Source organism: Rhinolophus ferrumequinum, chromosome 13, assembly GCF_004115265.2.
Source record: "Rhinolophus ferrumequinum isolate MPI-CBG mRhiFer1 chromosome 13, mRhiFer1_v1.p, whole genome shotgun sequence".
In the NCBI taxonomy this organism is placed as follows: domain Eukaryota; kingdom Metazoa; phylum Chordata; class Mammalia; order Chiroptera; family Rhinolophidae; genus Rhinolophus; species Rhinolophus ferrumequinum.
The window spans coordinates 1393069-1408478 of NC_046296.1; positions in this window are offsets into that span (position 1 = coordinate 1393069).

Genomic DNA, 15410 nt, shown 5'->3' on the forward strand with positions numbered 1-15410 from the left:
GCAACGTAAAGTATTTTTAAAGCAAATTCACAGATTGCATTTTTATTTGCTGGACAAGTTGTGGGCAGCTCTGTGAGCCTGTATGCCTCAGAGCCTTTGTGTTGAGTCAGCTCGGGATTCATAGACACTCTTAGGCTCAGGGACAGGGCCAAGGGGAGTCGATGTCTCTCCTGAATATGGGTGCAGGCATTAACCATGGGCAGATTACACATGCACTGGATTTGGAAAGGAAAGGTCACACATCAGTCTCTTCAGCTGTATTTGTCCACATTGAAAATCATTGTCCATAGACTCACCTTTCAACCTAAAATAGCAACACTACTAGCAACAGCTGTATGTTTACACTGAATGGAGGGGAAATTTAATAATCAGCTTATTTGCATTATTTGATTTTTCAAAAATGTTGATTTTTACCTCAGTCAAGAAAATGTTCTTAGTCCAACTGTATTTATTTTATGTATTCTTTTCATCAACTATCTCATCAACAGATATTTTATAAGAACTTTATTTTCAGTTTTATAATAAGAATTATGGACTAATTCTTCAGAAATTAAAGATACTTATGTTAGATTAATAGTGATAATCTTTCATGATTATCCTTTCATGATCTAACATAGTTACACTGTGGACTAGATGAAATTTCAGATTCCACCCAAGAGACTAAGAAACATAAATAAATATCCATGATCAAACTGAAATACACTGTGGACCAAACTTGGGTTTGTCTGAGATCAGAATGAAGCACTCTCTTTGCATTTTCTCTTACCTATATTACAAATCCATCCACATTTTAATACACCACAATGAAAAATAATCAATCACTGTAAGCAAAGGGTTTTATTTACACCATCTCCTAATTTGAAAAATAAATTTCAAAAACAATGTTTCTATATTATTAGATCCCATTTTATTTTGCTTTCTTGGTGTAGAATAAACAAAAAGATTCACTTTCAAAATATTAAATGCAATTTAATAGACTAGAGTAATTACACTGATCTCTCTGAGGCAGCAGGATGCCATCTGATATGAGCCTTTTTAACATCTCCTATTCATCTCAACATCTTTGTTTAACTTGACCTTCCGTCTTTTCCCATTTCTTGTCACAGAGGAGACAGGAAATGTCTTCTGTGAAGACCAAATCCATCCTAGTAGGTGCCTCAGATCTAAGATTTGTCTAAGAATACTCCAAACGTATCTAGTGGAGCTACAAGCAATGAAGACCTTGGGGGATATTTTCATAAGGTGTTATCAGAGAAAATGCCATCTATCCTTTACCAACGCATACAATTTTCTCCCCCTAAGTTATACTTTGCATTTTACCATTTAAAAATTAATCTTGTTGGATTCTTTTTTTTTTTTTAATCTGTCTTCATGTGCATTAGTAGGGTCAAGTTTTAAGGCCTCTCTAGTTCCTACTTGAAATAGACTTTTAAACACTGTTTTGATGGACATATTTAGCTAGTTTAAAAGTTGCAGACTAGATTTGTATTCAACCCAGATTTCACCACTACACCCGCCCGGGTATCATGCAAGACCGTACCATACATCTAGCTGAGATTTGGACACTGTTTCTAAGGGAGTCCTCATTTATAAATCTCAGTGGCTGATTAGATTTATTATCTACAAGCTTTGACAATTAAGTATGCGAACTCATCCTAGAAAAAGTGCTACATACCTCATTGCTGAATATCACTATGGTCACCATTTAAGTACTCCCCTTGGGAAGCTAGACATTGATGCCAGTGCCTAGTCCACCCTTCAAAGCAATTTTGAAACTTTCTGGAATGGCCATCAGAGCTGTCCATTGTGTTATCCTTGATGTCCTGAATGTCATCAAAATGCCTTCCTTTCAATGTTTCCTTTACCTTCAGGTTAAGAAAGAAGTCTTTGGGGGCCAGATCAGGAGTAGGGAGGGTGTTCCAACACAGCTATTTGTTTACTGGCTAAAACTCCCTCACAGACAGTCCAGTGAGAGCTGGTGCATTGTCTGATGCAAGAGCCATGAACTGCTGGTGAAAAGTTCAAGTCATCTAACTTTTTCATGCAACCTTTTCCAAACTTCTAAAGAGTAAATTTGGTTAATTGTTTATCCAGTTGGTACAAATTCATAATGAATAACCCCTCTGGTATCAAAAAAGGTTACCAACAGCATTGCAATGAGTTGGCATACTTAATTGTCAGAGCTCCTATAGAGTGAGCAAGCATCAGACCTGCTGGTTCTGAGACAAGCTTTGCATTTTCTCATTGGTCTTGAACCATTCAGATAGTGATCCCTTCCACTCACAGTTTAGAGAATTCAATTCAGGATCTCAGTCATTACCAGAATGAAGTTATCTTGAGAAAGCGTAGATGATAACATCAGAAATTGGAATTTTAAGTTAGTATCAATTCTTTATTTCCCTCTTTTTCCAACCTTGCTTTAAGATAAGAACAATGTAGAATTTTCACCCATGAATCTATGTATGTACCTATTTATCAAGTGCCTATTTAAGAAGTACTAGAGGAAATGCTAAGAAAAATCAAAAGGACATTTACAATAATGTAATTATTAATATTTTAGAGGAGGAAAAACAAGACCCCTTTCTGGTTCCCTTGGTTAACCATTATATCTATCCCTCTGATACATATATGATCCTTTTAGCTTCCTTTTAGCAAGGACAGATATTCTACTTTGGTATCCAGAATACGTAGTATGCTAATACACACACCCACACCCCGACGCATAAATATTTCTATATTTATTAACGATCAAGTAATTCACTAATCATTTTTAAAATATTTCTCTCTTATCTCTCCATCATTATTTTAGATAATATATAGTATAGAATAGCTTGAGAACTATAAAAGGACAAAAAGATAACCACTTGTTTTACCTTCACCCTTTGTTGGTTGTAGTTCTAAGACTTGCTAATTAAAACATGAGCTGGTAGACTTGATTGACAGGTATTGCAGTGAAAATACTATGGGAACCACTGGGTAACAATCTGTTAGTCAGTAAAACAATTGCATTAAGTAGTAAGCATTTCATCTTAAGTACCTTTCCAAATTGCTCCCCTGAGAATCCCAATTTATTGCCAGACCATTGAGTTGGTTCAAGTATCCACTATTGTACCAATATTGTATCTGCTCTCCCAACACACACACACACACACACACACACACACACACACTATTTGGGGCATGCAGATGTATGACAAGAAAAGTTTTGTGACACGTTGTTATGTTAGTATCACCAAGTTGTAGCACCAACCAGAATATGTGAAGAGTCCCCAATTATAATTATCTTATTTTATAATTAATTATAATTATCTTATTTTATTATGTTATAATAAAACATTATAACAATTACAAAACTATTTAAACAATAATACACAACTAACCTAGAAGACACCGCTGACAGAAGCACAGAGTTATGAAAGCATGGACAGAGGACTGCCCTAGCCCTTTCATGTAGCGTTTTTCTGCTGTATTCCTGGTAACTAAATGAAAGCAGGGACTTAGGTCAAGGCATGTATCCTTGATTGACCTGATCTGGGCCCAGAGGGCAAGGTGATAACAAGAGAAACTAACAAGTTAGGCCATCTGTTGCATTGACTGCCTGGGCTGAAATAAATCCCTGGAAGCAACCCTGTGAATTCGTGATTTCAAATAATGTTCTGACAATAATTATGTCTTCATAATTTTATTGACATTGGATTAAGATGACTGTCTCATTTTAAGGGCACTTCACTTTCAAAGCAAAAGAATAAGTGTAGTGAAAGCAGGAAAAGAGTACCTAATTGATGACATCTATTTTATCGGCCTAAGGCTATGTAGCATCCTGGTTTTGAATCTACTAGCATCTTGTTTCTGACACTTCTATGTTTTAAAAATATCAATGTTTTATTTCCTAAAAGTAGACACAATTTAGATTGGAAAATGATAGCGCTGCTATTACACTACTGGACCTACGGTACCATGGCATGGAAAGTCAAGGATTGTAAGTAAGTCTGTACAACCATAAAAAGCAGGACAACTAAATCAGTAAGCAACGGAGATAAAGCATATTGCATTCAGTTCACACTAAGTAATTAACAGGATTTAAAGTATGCACATATATTTACCTGTTACTGGATAGTACAGCGAAAGCTGTGTTGACAAATGTCTTTCACTCTACTTAAGATTCTTTTGCTCTATTTTTGCTTCCCTGCCTTGTATCTACCTCAGGTGAGTGGGTGTAAGCATGTTTAAATTTAGAGATGCAAATTTTAAAAATATTTTGTTTAAGGACTCGCTGTGAAAACTGATTTTCTCTCTGTCTTCATAAAAGAGATTTTTTTTTTCAGTCTGTTGTCAGTCTTTTATAACTCTTTCTTGGCAAAATCACTGATGTAAAAGAAAATTGACTATGTAAGGGCCATAGGAACATTCTAAATCCTTTACACAAGCTAATCTAAAAGGAAATAGTGTTTGCCTGTAAGAAGGTAAAAGAGAACAAAAATGTGAATGAAAAATAGCGTATTTCTACTAATGCAAAGAGGAGAGATGGTGCAGAGATAATTATTGCGTTTTCTGTATTGAAGAGAGGAAATAGTTGTGGAAGAGTAAAGGATGCAGAAAGAGAAATTCGAAGAAAAGAAAATAGAAAACTGGGAAGCGCTGAAGCAAATACTGCTGAGAGCTGGAAGAATGGAAAGAAAGAAATGCATTGGCAAGAATTAATAAATGAGAGAAATGGCTAATATGGTGGATGCCTTTGCAAGCCTCCACCCACGCCACCTCCCAGCCAGGCCCAGAATGCCTGAATTGGCAGTCAGTGTGCTAAGTTGTCCTGGCTCTGGGTTCCCTTCCTTCATAACCTCTCTGCAAAAAGCTTCAGGGAGTCCCTACCATCCCTGCTTTTTTTACTAAATCCCCTCTATTTATAAGGTGGAAAGGTAACAAAGTGCCAGAATCAACATTCTTTTGTAGTTAGCACAAACATCAATTCAGCTGGAATGAGTACTTATAAGATGCTTACTGACTGCATAAATATTTCTGGAAGCCCAAGGTAAGCAGGGGAATAGCATAAGTCTGGCCACAGAGAGATGTGCTTCTTCAAGAAAAGTAAGCTCTAGGCCAAGTGCATTATGCTAAACAAAAATATTAGTGGTTCCTGAAGTTCCAAGTTAATCCCAATTTAGTAAGAGCCTGTATAGTTCAACCAGTGAAGAAAGTAACTGGCCTCAGCTGCAAGCTTGATAAAGGTGACAGGCACACTGCCTTTTATGAAAAGAAGAAAAGGCTAACTGGTTGTCTTGGAGTAAAGGGACCCTGACTGACCTTTCGTTTCCAAATTTTGTCTAGTGAGTTTGTATGTGATACGTGTTTTGTTTTGTTTTTCCTAAATTAGTGTTCGTGAGGTGAGGTAGCAATAGAGGGAAAGAAGAGGGCTTTTACTGATTCTCCTTATACGCATTCTCTCTCTCCCGCAGGCCAAACAATGGTTCTCACACTGTAACACACCCCTAAGTCACCTGGAGGGCTTGTTACAACAAACACACACTGCCTTCTCCTTCCCCGGGTTTCTGAGTTAGCAGCTCTGGGATGGGGCCTGAGAATTTGTATTTCTAAAATGTCACCCAGTGCTGCTGATCTGAGGAAAACACTTTGAGAATTACTGGCCTAAGAGGAAGCTTTGCCACAACCGCCAGAGTCTCAAATTACAGTGGAATTTAAATCAAGCTTCAACATGGCTGCAGGTCTCAAGACTGAGAGAGCTAGAAATGGGTTGACATATGCCATATTTGGAGGAGGATAAATGAACTCAGCACCAGTGATGCCCTGGGATAGGAATAGTGTCGTTAAGATTTGCCCTGGGTAATCATTTATATACTGAAAATCAAAATGTTAAAAACCTGTTAAAACGCGACCCACAGACAATCTAAATTGGGTTTGGTTAGTTCTCTAGGTGAAGAGAAATGAGTGGTGGTCACCAAACAGAGTCAGCACAGACTTTCCAGCTACTCTTATTGTAGTGCAGGGGATCCTGCTGACTACGCCATGTGTCATGCGGGGCGTCCGGCGGGGTCTCTGGTCCCGCTCCCCACATAAGAACGCAGGACGTGGTGAGGCCAAAAAGGAACACCCACGGAGCCACAGGTAAGGGAGTCACACCACTATACTCTCGCTGGCAGCTGGGTTGGAGACACAGGAAACAGGAGCCACACAATTCTCAACCCTCACTGCGCCGCTTGCAGACTCAGCCACCATCTTCTTGCTAGCTCCCCCCATTTTCTGCTAGCATAGCCACGGCAGTTATATTCGTGGCCAATGGCTCACTGGTTACAGCTGACGGCCAACTAGCCACAGCTGATGGCCATTTGATCACAGTCGATGGCCATTTACTACCTGAGCCAGCACCTTTCTATGTGAGGCCGAGAGCCTGGAAACTGCTTTTTGGGGCTCTGTCCCCACACTTATCTTACAATCTTTCACACACAGGTTGTTTGCTTTGCATGCGCCTTGGCTCTGCCCCCTCTCATCTGCTCAGGGGCCATCATCCCTACCTTGTCTCCCTTCCCTCCTCTCACATAGGTTTCCCCTATCCACTAGATGCTTCCCAAAAGCATACCAGTGCACCATCACAACCCCTCCTCCAACAAACAAGCAAAGCAACACCTTCCTTGATCCCTCATCTCCCTTTTCCAGCCCCCATGTACTCGGTTGCCCTTTAGAGAAAATACTTAAATGTACCAGATGTGACTCTTCCCTCCTCAAGCCTGCCTCCTTCTGGGAGCATTCCAGGTTTGCCTTGAGTTACCATCCCCAGCACCTACAATAATAGCACTGGCTAACATGTACGTGTTCAATTAATCCTCACAACACTCTCTGAGGGAGACATTGTTAGCGAACCGACTTTATCACTGGATAAAGTGAGATCTACAAAGGGTCATGTTTTTTCAAGATTGCACAGTGAGTCAGTAGCCAAATCATAATCTCATGAACTGCCTGTGGAGTGGAGCTCGAAGGCAGTGGCCGTTTCTTCCTGGCCCCTTTCAGTCCTTTCATTCTTACTCACCCTTAGGGCTAAGTTTACCCTTCGCTTCCTCAAGGAGGTTTTCCACAGAATAGGAGCTTTTCCCTCTTCCTAGAACACTTCTCCCCACCTAGGATCAGCTCACCTAGTTCAAGTCTTTGCTCAAATGGCTTCTCTCACCCCCACTTTTTTTTTTCCTCACTCTACTCCAGCTTTCTTGCTATTCTCCTGTTACACTAAGCGTGCTTCCATGTCACGGTCATTCCTGCTGTATAGGTATTCAGGCAGCTTTCTCCCTGGCTTCATTGGCCTTGTATTCTGGGGTCGTCTTATCAGAGAGGACTTTTCTGACCAATGTCACTAAACACAATCTCCAATCCCATCAAACTCTCTCTTTAGTTTGCATTCATAGACGATATTGCCACTTGATGTGTTTAATGTTAATTTGCTTTTATTTTTATTTCTTTGCCGTTCCCAGGCGTAGTAGGTGTTCAAACATATTTGTTGAGTGAATGATTGAACCCCAATAAGAAGGAATGTCTTGTGTTAGGATATACACTGAGTCTACTTTATAAAAGGCAGGGAAGGCTTGTCCCACCCAGGTTAATTTCAGGGATTCTGAGAAAAAAAATGAACCTCCTTTTTAAAATGTATAAAGTAAATACTTATGTTAGTTTTTATACATATACATAAACTGAAGTTTGTTGTAATTGTAAGTTACTGTAAATGCATATATCTACATTTACTACACATAAAATACGCTTTTATGTCAATACCGCTTACCTCTTCAGTTTATTTTCTGAGGTTCTTTCCCTCATTGCTATTTTCTATCTCCCTGTAAACACACACACACAAACACACACACACACACACCACATCACATCACATTCTTATCTACTGTCGACCAAATCCAGTCTTTCCTAATTATTCCCTAAATCAGATCCTCCCTCTCTATCCTCTATTCACAAGAAGGTCCAGCTGGATGTCGGTTACAATGTGGTCATTCTGAACTGGCTGAGGGGCTTGGAGCAAGGACACATGCTGTGGACAAGAAGACAATGCAGTGGAGCTGCAAGGCCGAGACACAGTTAACTCAAAAGCCAAAGCCAGAGAAAAGACACGAGCAAACGGAAAGCCCATCCATCGAAGCGGGAGTGAGACCTGGGGTCTGTAGGGACCAGGTGAGCCGTAAAGACTGAGATGCACTGGCCCACGGATGCATATTTTTAAAGCTGTTCTTCTGTTCTAGAGGTCCCTCTTCCTAAAGCGAAGCCTGGGGTCCGCTCCTGCCTGACATGTCGTAGTTACCTATTTACTTCTTCCTCTCCCTTAGTGATTGGAGAGCTACCCTAGGGAGCTATATAATTCATCACGCCAGGATATGTGTATATAATGACTCATTTAGTAGACATTTATATATATATATATATACACACACACACACACACACACACACACACACATTCACATATTAATTAGTGAATAAATGAGTGTTTCTCTTATTGTTAAAGATTTTCAGATCTTTAAGTTATATTTAAAATTAATTCCTGAAATACTAGATTTGAGAAAGCATATTATTTTGGTTGTATAATTCCATAAAAGAAGCAATAACGCACATTTAAATAGTTTGATATTGGCCATGACTTCCATCTAATTCAAGTGTATGCATCCGATATGAGGTGTCATATCTCAAGGGTTGTCCGTGGCTGTTCATGTTTGTTCACAAAGCCAATTACTCTAAACAGAACCCACGCTTTGCAGTCAATTTTGCCTTGCGTGCTCCAATAAAGCAGCGACAATTAAAGTGATTAAGGAGCACAGGAAGGTGCACATAGGCTGATAGGCTTCTGTTTAGCAGCTCTGGGCTCATGCTGGGCTTTGTTCTTTTTACCTTTGGAAGTGAAATGAAGTAACATGGAGACCATACCACCATAACATAGTTTCCAAAGCAGAGCAGTTGACGTATATGTAATAATTATTAAAAGAGCAGTGAATGTAAGTACTGGAATAGATTCAGCTTGCCAACATGGCTGTTGCCTGGTTTGATCAGCAGAATGAAGTGGGATTGTTGGCGAAAGCTTGTGATGAGGTCATAGTGCTCCTATTATCCCATCCCAATTTTGTAAATGAACCCTCGAGTGTTTGCCAGTTTCTTAGTGATGCCATCATCATTATTACCTATTGAATAGTATTGAAAAAAATGTAGTTGTGCCCAATTCTAATTATTATGATCTCTTTGGCTTTGTTTCTAAATACATGACTATACAACCCACAGATGGTCGCAGACGGTGAGGCATTGTGGTGAAGACGAATGAACTGGACTCAATGCCTAGTTCTGCCACTAACTGGCTGGGTGAAGTGTGCAGGCTCCCTCTCACTCAGCCTGGACAATCCAACTCCAAAATGAACTGGTGAGTTCCTTTTTGTTATTTAATTTGAACTCAAGTATATATCTTCTCTATCAAGCTTTTGTTGGTACCCCAGGGATGTAGTAGGGGCCCCTGCTCTCTATTCACACAATACTGCTTCAATTACTTTATTAAAACACATATATTTTTATTTAAGTGGTGTTTTTGCATGTCTATTTTTTTCTCTAGCGACTGCTTATGGTAAAATTTACCTCTACAATATTCAATGTTAATTAAATGAATGAATGATCCATTAGCTATTTTCGGGAGCAGCAAGAAATACATTTGAGGAGGAAGTTTAGAGACAGATTGCAGAGCTAAGCTGGGGAGATGTTAGTTGCAATTTGTTTGCAACTTTTTATCCCATTAATAAAAACCATTTGCGTTGGCTGTTATTAATCCTGTCACGTTCTACATAAACTCCTAAGTAAATGGAAAAAGAGAGAGCATGAAAGAAAATAAAGACATACCAATAGCACAAAATATTCCATTCACATGATTGTATATTTGGAGTCATGTGATATGTACCTTTCTCAGTTTAGTTTATACAGTATTTTTAGACATAGCTTAGACAGCATTTTCAAAACTTTATTAATGTAAAAGTAATAAATCTAATAATTAAATGAGGGAAAACATAGAAAAGTGTGAAAATAAAAACAAAGTCATTCTTCATGGTGGTAAGCATCTAATAGAATATATGGATATCAAAGTACAACATTGTGCTCTTGAAATTTAATGTTTTTAACCAATTCTACCTCGATAATTTGTTAAATCATTCTTCCTCTTGACTCTCTCTTTCCAGAAGTAAATATTTTAGCAGTTTGCCTTTTTAGGCCTTCTGGTGGTTTCCTTAGTAATTTTAAATATGAAACCTCTTTTTCTTTTTTTAAAAAAAATTAATTTAATTTATTAGGGTGACATCAGTTAATAAAATTATATATGTTTTAAGTGTAAATTCTATAATATAACACATCACCTATATATCGCATTGTGTGTTCATAACCCAAAGTCAAATCTCCTTCTGTTGCCATATGTTTGACCCACTTTACCCTCTTCTACCACCCCCCTTTGCCCTCTGGTAACCATTAAACTGTTGTCTGTGTCTATGAGTTTTTGTTTGTTTGTTTGTCTTGTTTGTTTCAGTTTTATATCCCAGATATGAGGGAAGTCATATGATTCTCGACTTTTTCTGTCTGACTTAATTCACTTGGTTTGATAATCTCAAGATCCATCGATATTGTCATAAATGGTAATATTTCATCTTATGGCAGAGTAATATTCCATTGTATATATCACATCTTCTTTATCCAATCCTCTATCAAAGGACTCTTCAGTTGTTTAGGTGTCTTAACCACCATGTATAATGCTACAGTGAACATCGGGGTAGGTATATCTTTATGGATAAATGTTTTCAGATTTTTAGGTAGATACCCAGAAGACGGATTAACTCTATTCTTAATTTTTTTAGGAACCTCCATACTGTTTTCAATTGTGGCTGTATCAATTTACATTCCCTCCAACAGTGTATAGAGGGTTGCTTTTTTTCCACAAACTTTCCAACACTTGTTATTTTTTTTGCCTTGTTGATAATAGCCATTCTAACGTGTGTGATGTGGTATCACATTGTGATTTTGATTTGTATTTCCCTAATAGCTAGTGAAATTGAACATCTTTTCATGTATCTGTTGGCCGTTTGTATGTTTTCTTGGGAGAAGTGTCTGTTCAAGTCAGCAGCTCATTTTTTAATTGGATTGTTTGGTTTTTTGTTGTTCAGTGGTATGAGTTCTTTATATATTTTGGATATTAACCACTTCTGGGAGATGTTGTTTTTAAATATCTTTCCCATTAGATTGGTTGCATCTTTTTGGGGTTTTTTTGTTGTTTGTTTGCTTGTTTGTTTTGATGGTTTCTCTTGCTGTGCAGAAGCTTCTTTAGTTTCATATACTCTCATTCATTTATTTTTATCCCCCTTCCAAAGTCTCAAGGCAAAGGAATCTTAGACATAAAACTGATGAATCCATGAGATTCATGCAGAAAGGACTCCCTAAGTCAAGGTCAAAAGTAATATGTGGTTTCAACTAAGAGTAAGACAACAGGAATGCTGCACAAAAGAAATGAAGAGCTACCTTTATTAATGTATGAAGGAGGAGTTGTTTGGAGAAGAAGTTGTTATGTCAGGGTTACCATGTTTATTACTTTTAGATGGGCTAATTTTATTTTAGGAAATAAACTTAATAAGTGTGCTTTGCTTTATTTGTGTTTACCTTATTTGTAATGATTTCCTAGGCACATGCAAGTGTAGATTTCATTAAGTCCAATGAGAGCAATTGTTTCACCTTAATAATACTCACAAGTCCCCAAACAGTAAGCTGCTTATATTTAAATATGATCATGTAAAGAAACCCATAATTGTTATTGCCCATAAAGGCATGTGAAAACGGTAACACAGGTGTAGTACTTATTGATCTCTTCTAAGTAAAAGCATCATACTTTATTTTAAGAGTTTATAGCAGACCCATCTCTAATACAAAAGTATTGTGCATTAGATTCTAACTTTACTGAGTATACTTTAAATGTCTTCCTTCAGAGAAACAGCTAGAAAAATATTTTAATTCTGTGCAATTTGAGAGCTATTGATTTTAGAGTGTCTTGAAGATGATAATGAAAACAATGAAATTTCCAGAATTTTCTTTCCTAACATGTACTTAAGGCTTATTGTTATAAATTTTCTTATCCTTTGTGATGGAAATAAGTTTTTAAGTAACAATTTAGACAGTTTTAAGGCTATGAGAAGATGGAGAAAATTAAAAACAAAGAGTAAAGGCCGCTATTACGAATATGAGAAGACTTTTCATGATTCTTTCATTTGTAGCAAAATCCTTGTTATTCTCTTTGATGAGAAGCTTTTTGCAGCTCCAAAATTCTTGAATTTTTTTCTAATTTCACTAGAATATGATGAATGTTGTTTTATAGTATCTGACATGAACCATAACCAAAAAATTTTAAATCTTATTTTCTGAATAGAATTCCCTGTTTTGTATTTTGGGCTGCTAACTGTGCCTGTCCTACAACACTGGGGTACATCTGAGTTTTTCATTTTATTCCATGACTGACAGGCCACTGTCAGATAACAAAAAGTTAGAAGTTGCTGCCAGAAATTGGATATTAGTAATCTAAATGAGAAGTGGGGTGCTCAGATTTGTAACACACCTACTGATCCCCCACCCCTCTCTCCCCCATACTAGGGAACAGGGCAAGATTACCTCTTATAGGCTTGTGGTGTCTTTTGGGTAGGAGCCATCTCAAATATGCTCTTGCCCGGAGGGAGGAATATTCATTCTAATGTCAGACACTTCCTTTCGTCTTTCAAAATATTAAGCATAATTTGGGGCATGCAATTTGATGCTCTCCATGACTTCTGGCTTTGAAGGAGATTATTTACCATCCATCTTGCTCTTCTGAGAGAGGATTTAATGCAGTATAATGTAAGGACAGGATTGAGGGCAGCCACGAGGTAATTATATTTTCAAAGGTTTCTTACTGAGAGAATTGGTGCAAAAACTTACAAAGTCATGGCAACATATGGACACTTCTTATATCTCCCCCCACATATTCTCTGTCTATCTGTGATCCCAGCCCTTGTTATGGTGACCAGCTTCACACAGGTGTACCTGGAAACACTTCTTGCTTGTATTGCACATTTGTCATTCTCTATCTCATGGTTTTCCTGACTCCAGGGGAACCCTCAAGCCTAGAGGTCCACTTAATTAATGCTACTTGATCAACCTTTGAACTGATAGAGGAATGCTTCCCACTTCAGCCTCCCTGGCCAACAATTCTGAAACTCATTCTACTGCTTCTCAGAGGGTTCACATAGGGTTGAGCCCCAGTTGTCTACAGTGTTAAACACCTTAAAACCATATGCTTGTATTAACCCTTCTTCTTTCTGTGTTTTACCCAAAAAACTCCCCAGCCTCCTCATTCTTGCTTTGGGGAATAATTTCCTAAAATAAACTACCCGTGTGAAAGCCCTTCTTGAGGGAACCCACTAAGAAGGCAAAAGAAGTCTTTTTTTTTGCAATTTTTTGCAAAATTGGAAACATAAACAGTCAAGGTTGTTAATAATATGAAACTACGTTCTTTGGATCTCATATCATTGTTTCAACTATGAAGATTCAATCATTTGAACAGTTAATCATTTTCGCTTTACTAGAATCCTTTGGTTCAAGTGATTAAATTATCAGCTCACCATATCTCACAGAATAAAAATTATATTTGATATGGAAAACCTTATGAGTTAAGTTTACTCGTCTAGATAGTAATGTAAGGAGGAACTTCACTGACCCTAAGGTAAAGATATGATTGTTTTTCAGTATGAGTAAGTAGCTGAATGGCCCGAGCAAGCTTTTGAGCTCACCATAGTTTTAAGTCATGCTGTGACTTGCCTCCTTGGCCAACAACACACTTAACCTACCTGAGTTCAACCCCCACACCAGATAACCATGGTTATCAAAGCACATAAATGGAAATAACCACAAATGGAAATACCAGAGAAAGCCTATGTCTCCATTCAGCAACAGGGATCCTATTTGGGTTCAGAAGTCAACTGAAATTTTGCCTAAACAAAGAGCATGAAACAGAGCTTTGAGGGTTGTAATAGACTCTGAAAAGCTGTCAGCCCATGGAGGTGAATAGCAAACAGATGTCAAATGTCCTGAGGGAGTGTTTACAGGCTTCAGAACATACTCTTTTTGTCCACTCCAAATGCAACTTCTGGCCTCTGTGGAAATCTTAACCTGAGATTTCAGTTCATACCCCTTGGGCATGTCTACTGGTTTAGCAATCTGTAATCCCAAAACCTTAACTGACCTCTAACTAAAGCTGTGCCCTAGGCATCATTGAGGAACGAGGCTAATGAGCACACAATCCAAAGGGGAAACCGCAGCCTGATTTCTTGTCATTCTTTCAGATAAAACTGAAAAAAATATATATTGTTTTGATATTTTAAAGAGACTTGAATGATGAGCTACTACCACCTTGAATATAAATAACCAGAGACATGCAGATTTATTGTATTACAAGGATATTGTAAGTTGTAAATGCATGTTTGCTGCAAGTTAATTGAAAACTCTGCTGGGGGTTGAATTTCAGTTGGGGCAATATTTTCTTCTACTTTTTTTTGGTAAATGCTTTTCTTAATGATAGGTAATGAACGTATGTTGGAGAGTTTTTTTAAGTGCATATATTTTCGTTACAAAGACAAAATGTGTGTGCCTACAATGTTAGCAAAGGTTTAGGAACAATGAGATGAGATATTCTTCAAATTTGGGTAGCCTTAGGAAAACGTGGCTAGCCTTGGGGATATTCGGACAAGCTTATGAACAAGGGGATAGTCCCATGAATACATAATTGCCAAGCTTATAGACAGTAGGATAGCATTAGAAGCACTAGTGTAAACTTAAAGATATTGGAATAACCTTAGGGAAATTGGGGTAGTTTTGGGAACAGTGGAATAGCCTTAGCCAGCTGAGGCTAGGAGATTAGCTTTTTTTCTGAATCAGCGTGGTCAGGAGAATCAACAATTGTGATGTGGTTTTACTTTTTCTTATAGTGAAGTTGGGCATTTTGCAAAAGGGAATTATTTTCTCCAAACTTAATAGACACAATCCCACAGTGCATCTTAGGTCACCACTAGTCAGGTGATGAAATGGTTCAATTGGTTTGGTTCAGCATTTTAGCCACTTAGTAGTAATTATTAGGCATTATCATATGACTTTAATGGTGATAAAGAGTAAATGATTAGCATTGGCACACATTGAACAATTGTGTATGAGGCCGTGTGCTAACTCTTCCATGTAGTATTACCTATTCTAATCTTCACAGCAACCTTAAGAAGTTAAGTGTCACTGGACCCATTTCAATAATAAGGAAATCAAAATTTAGGGAAGATAAGCACCTTATCGTATGTTGCAAATCTAAAAAGAAAAGGTACAGGGTTATAATTC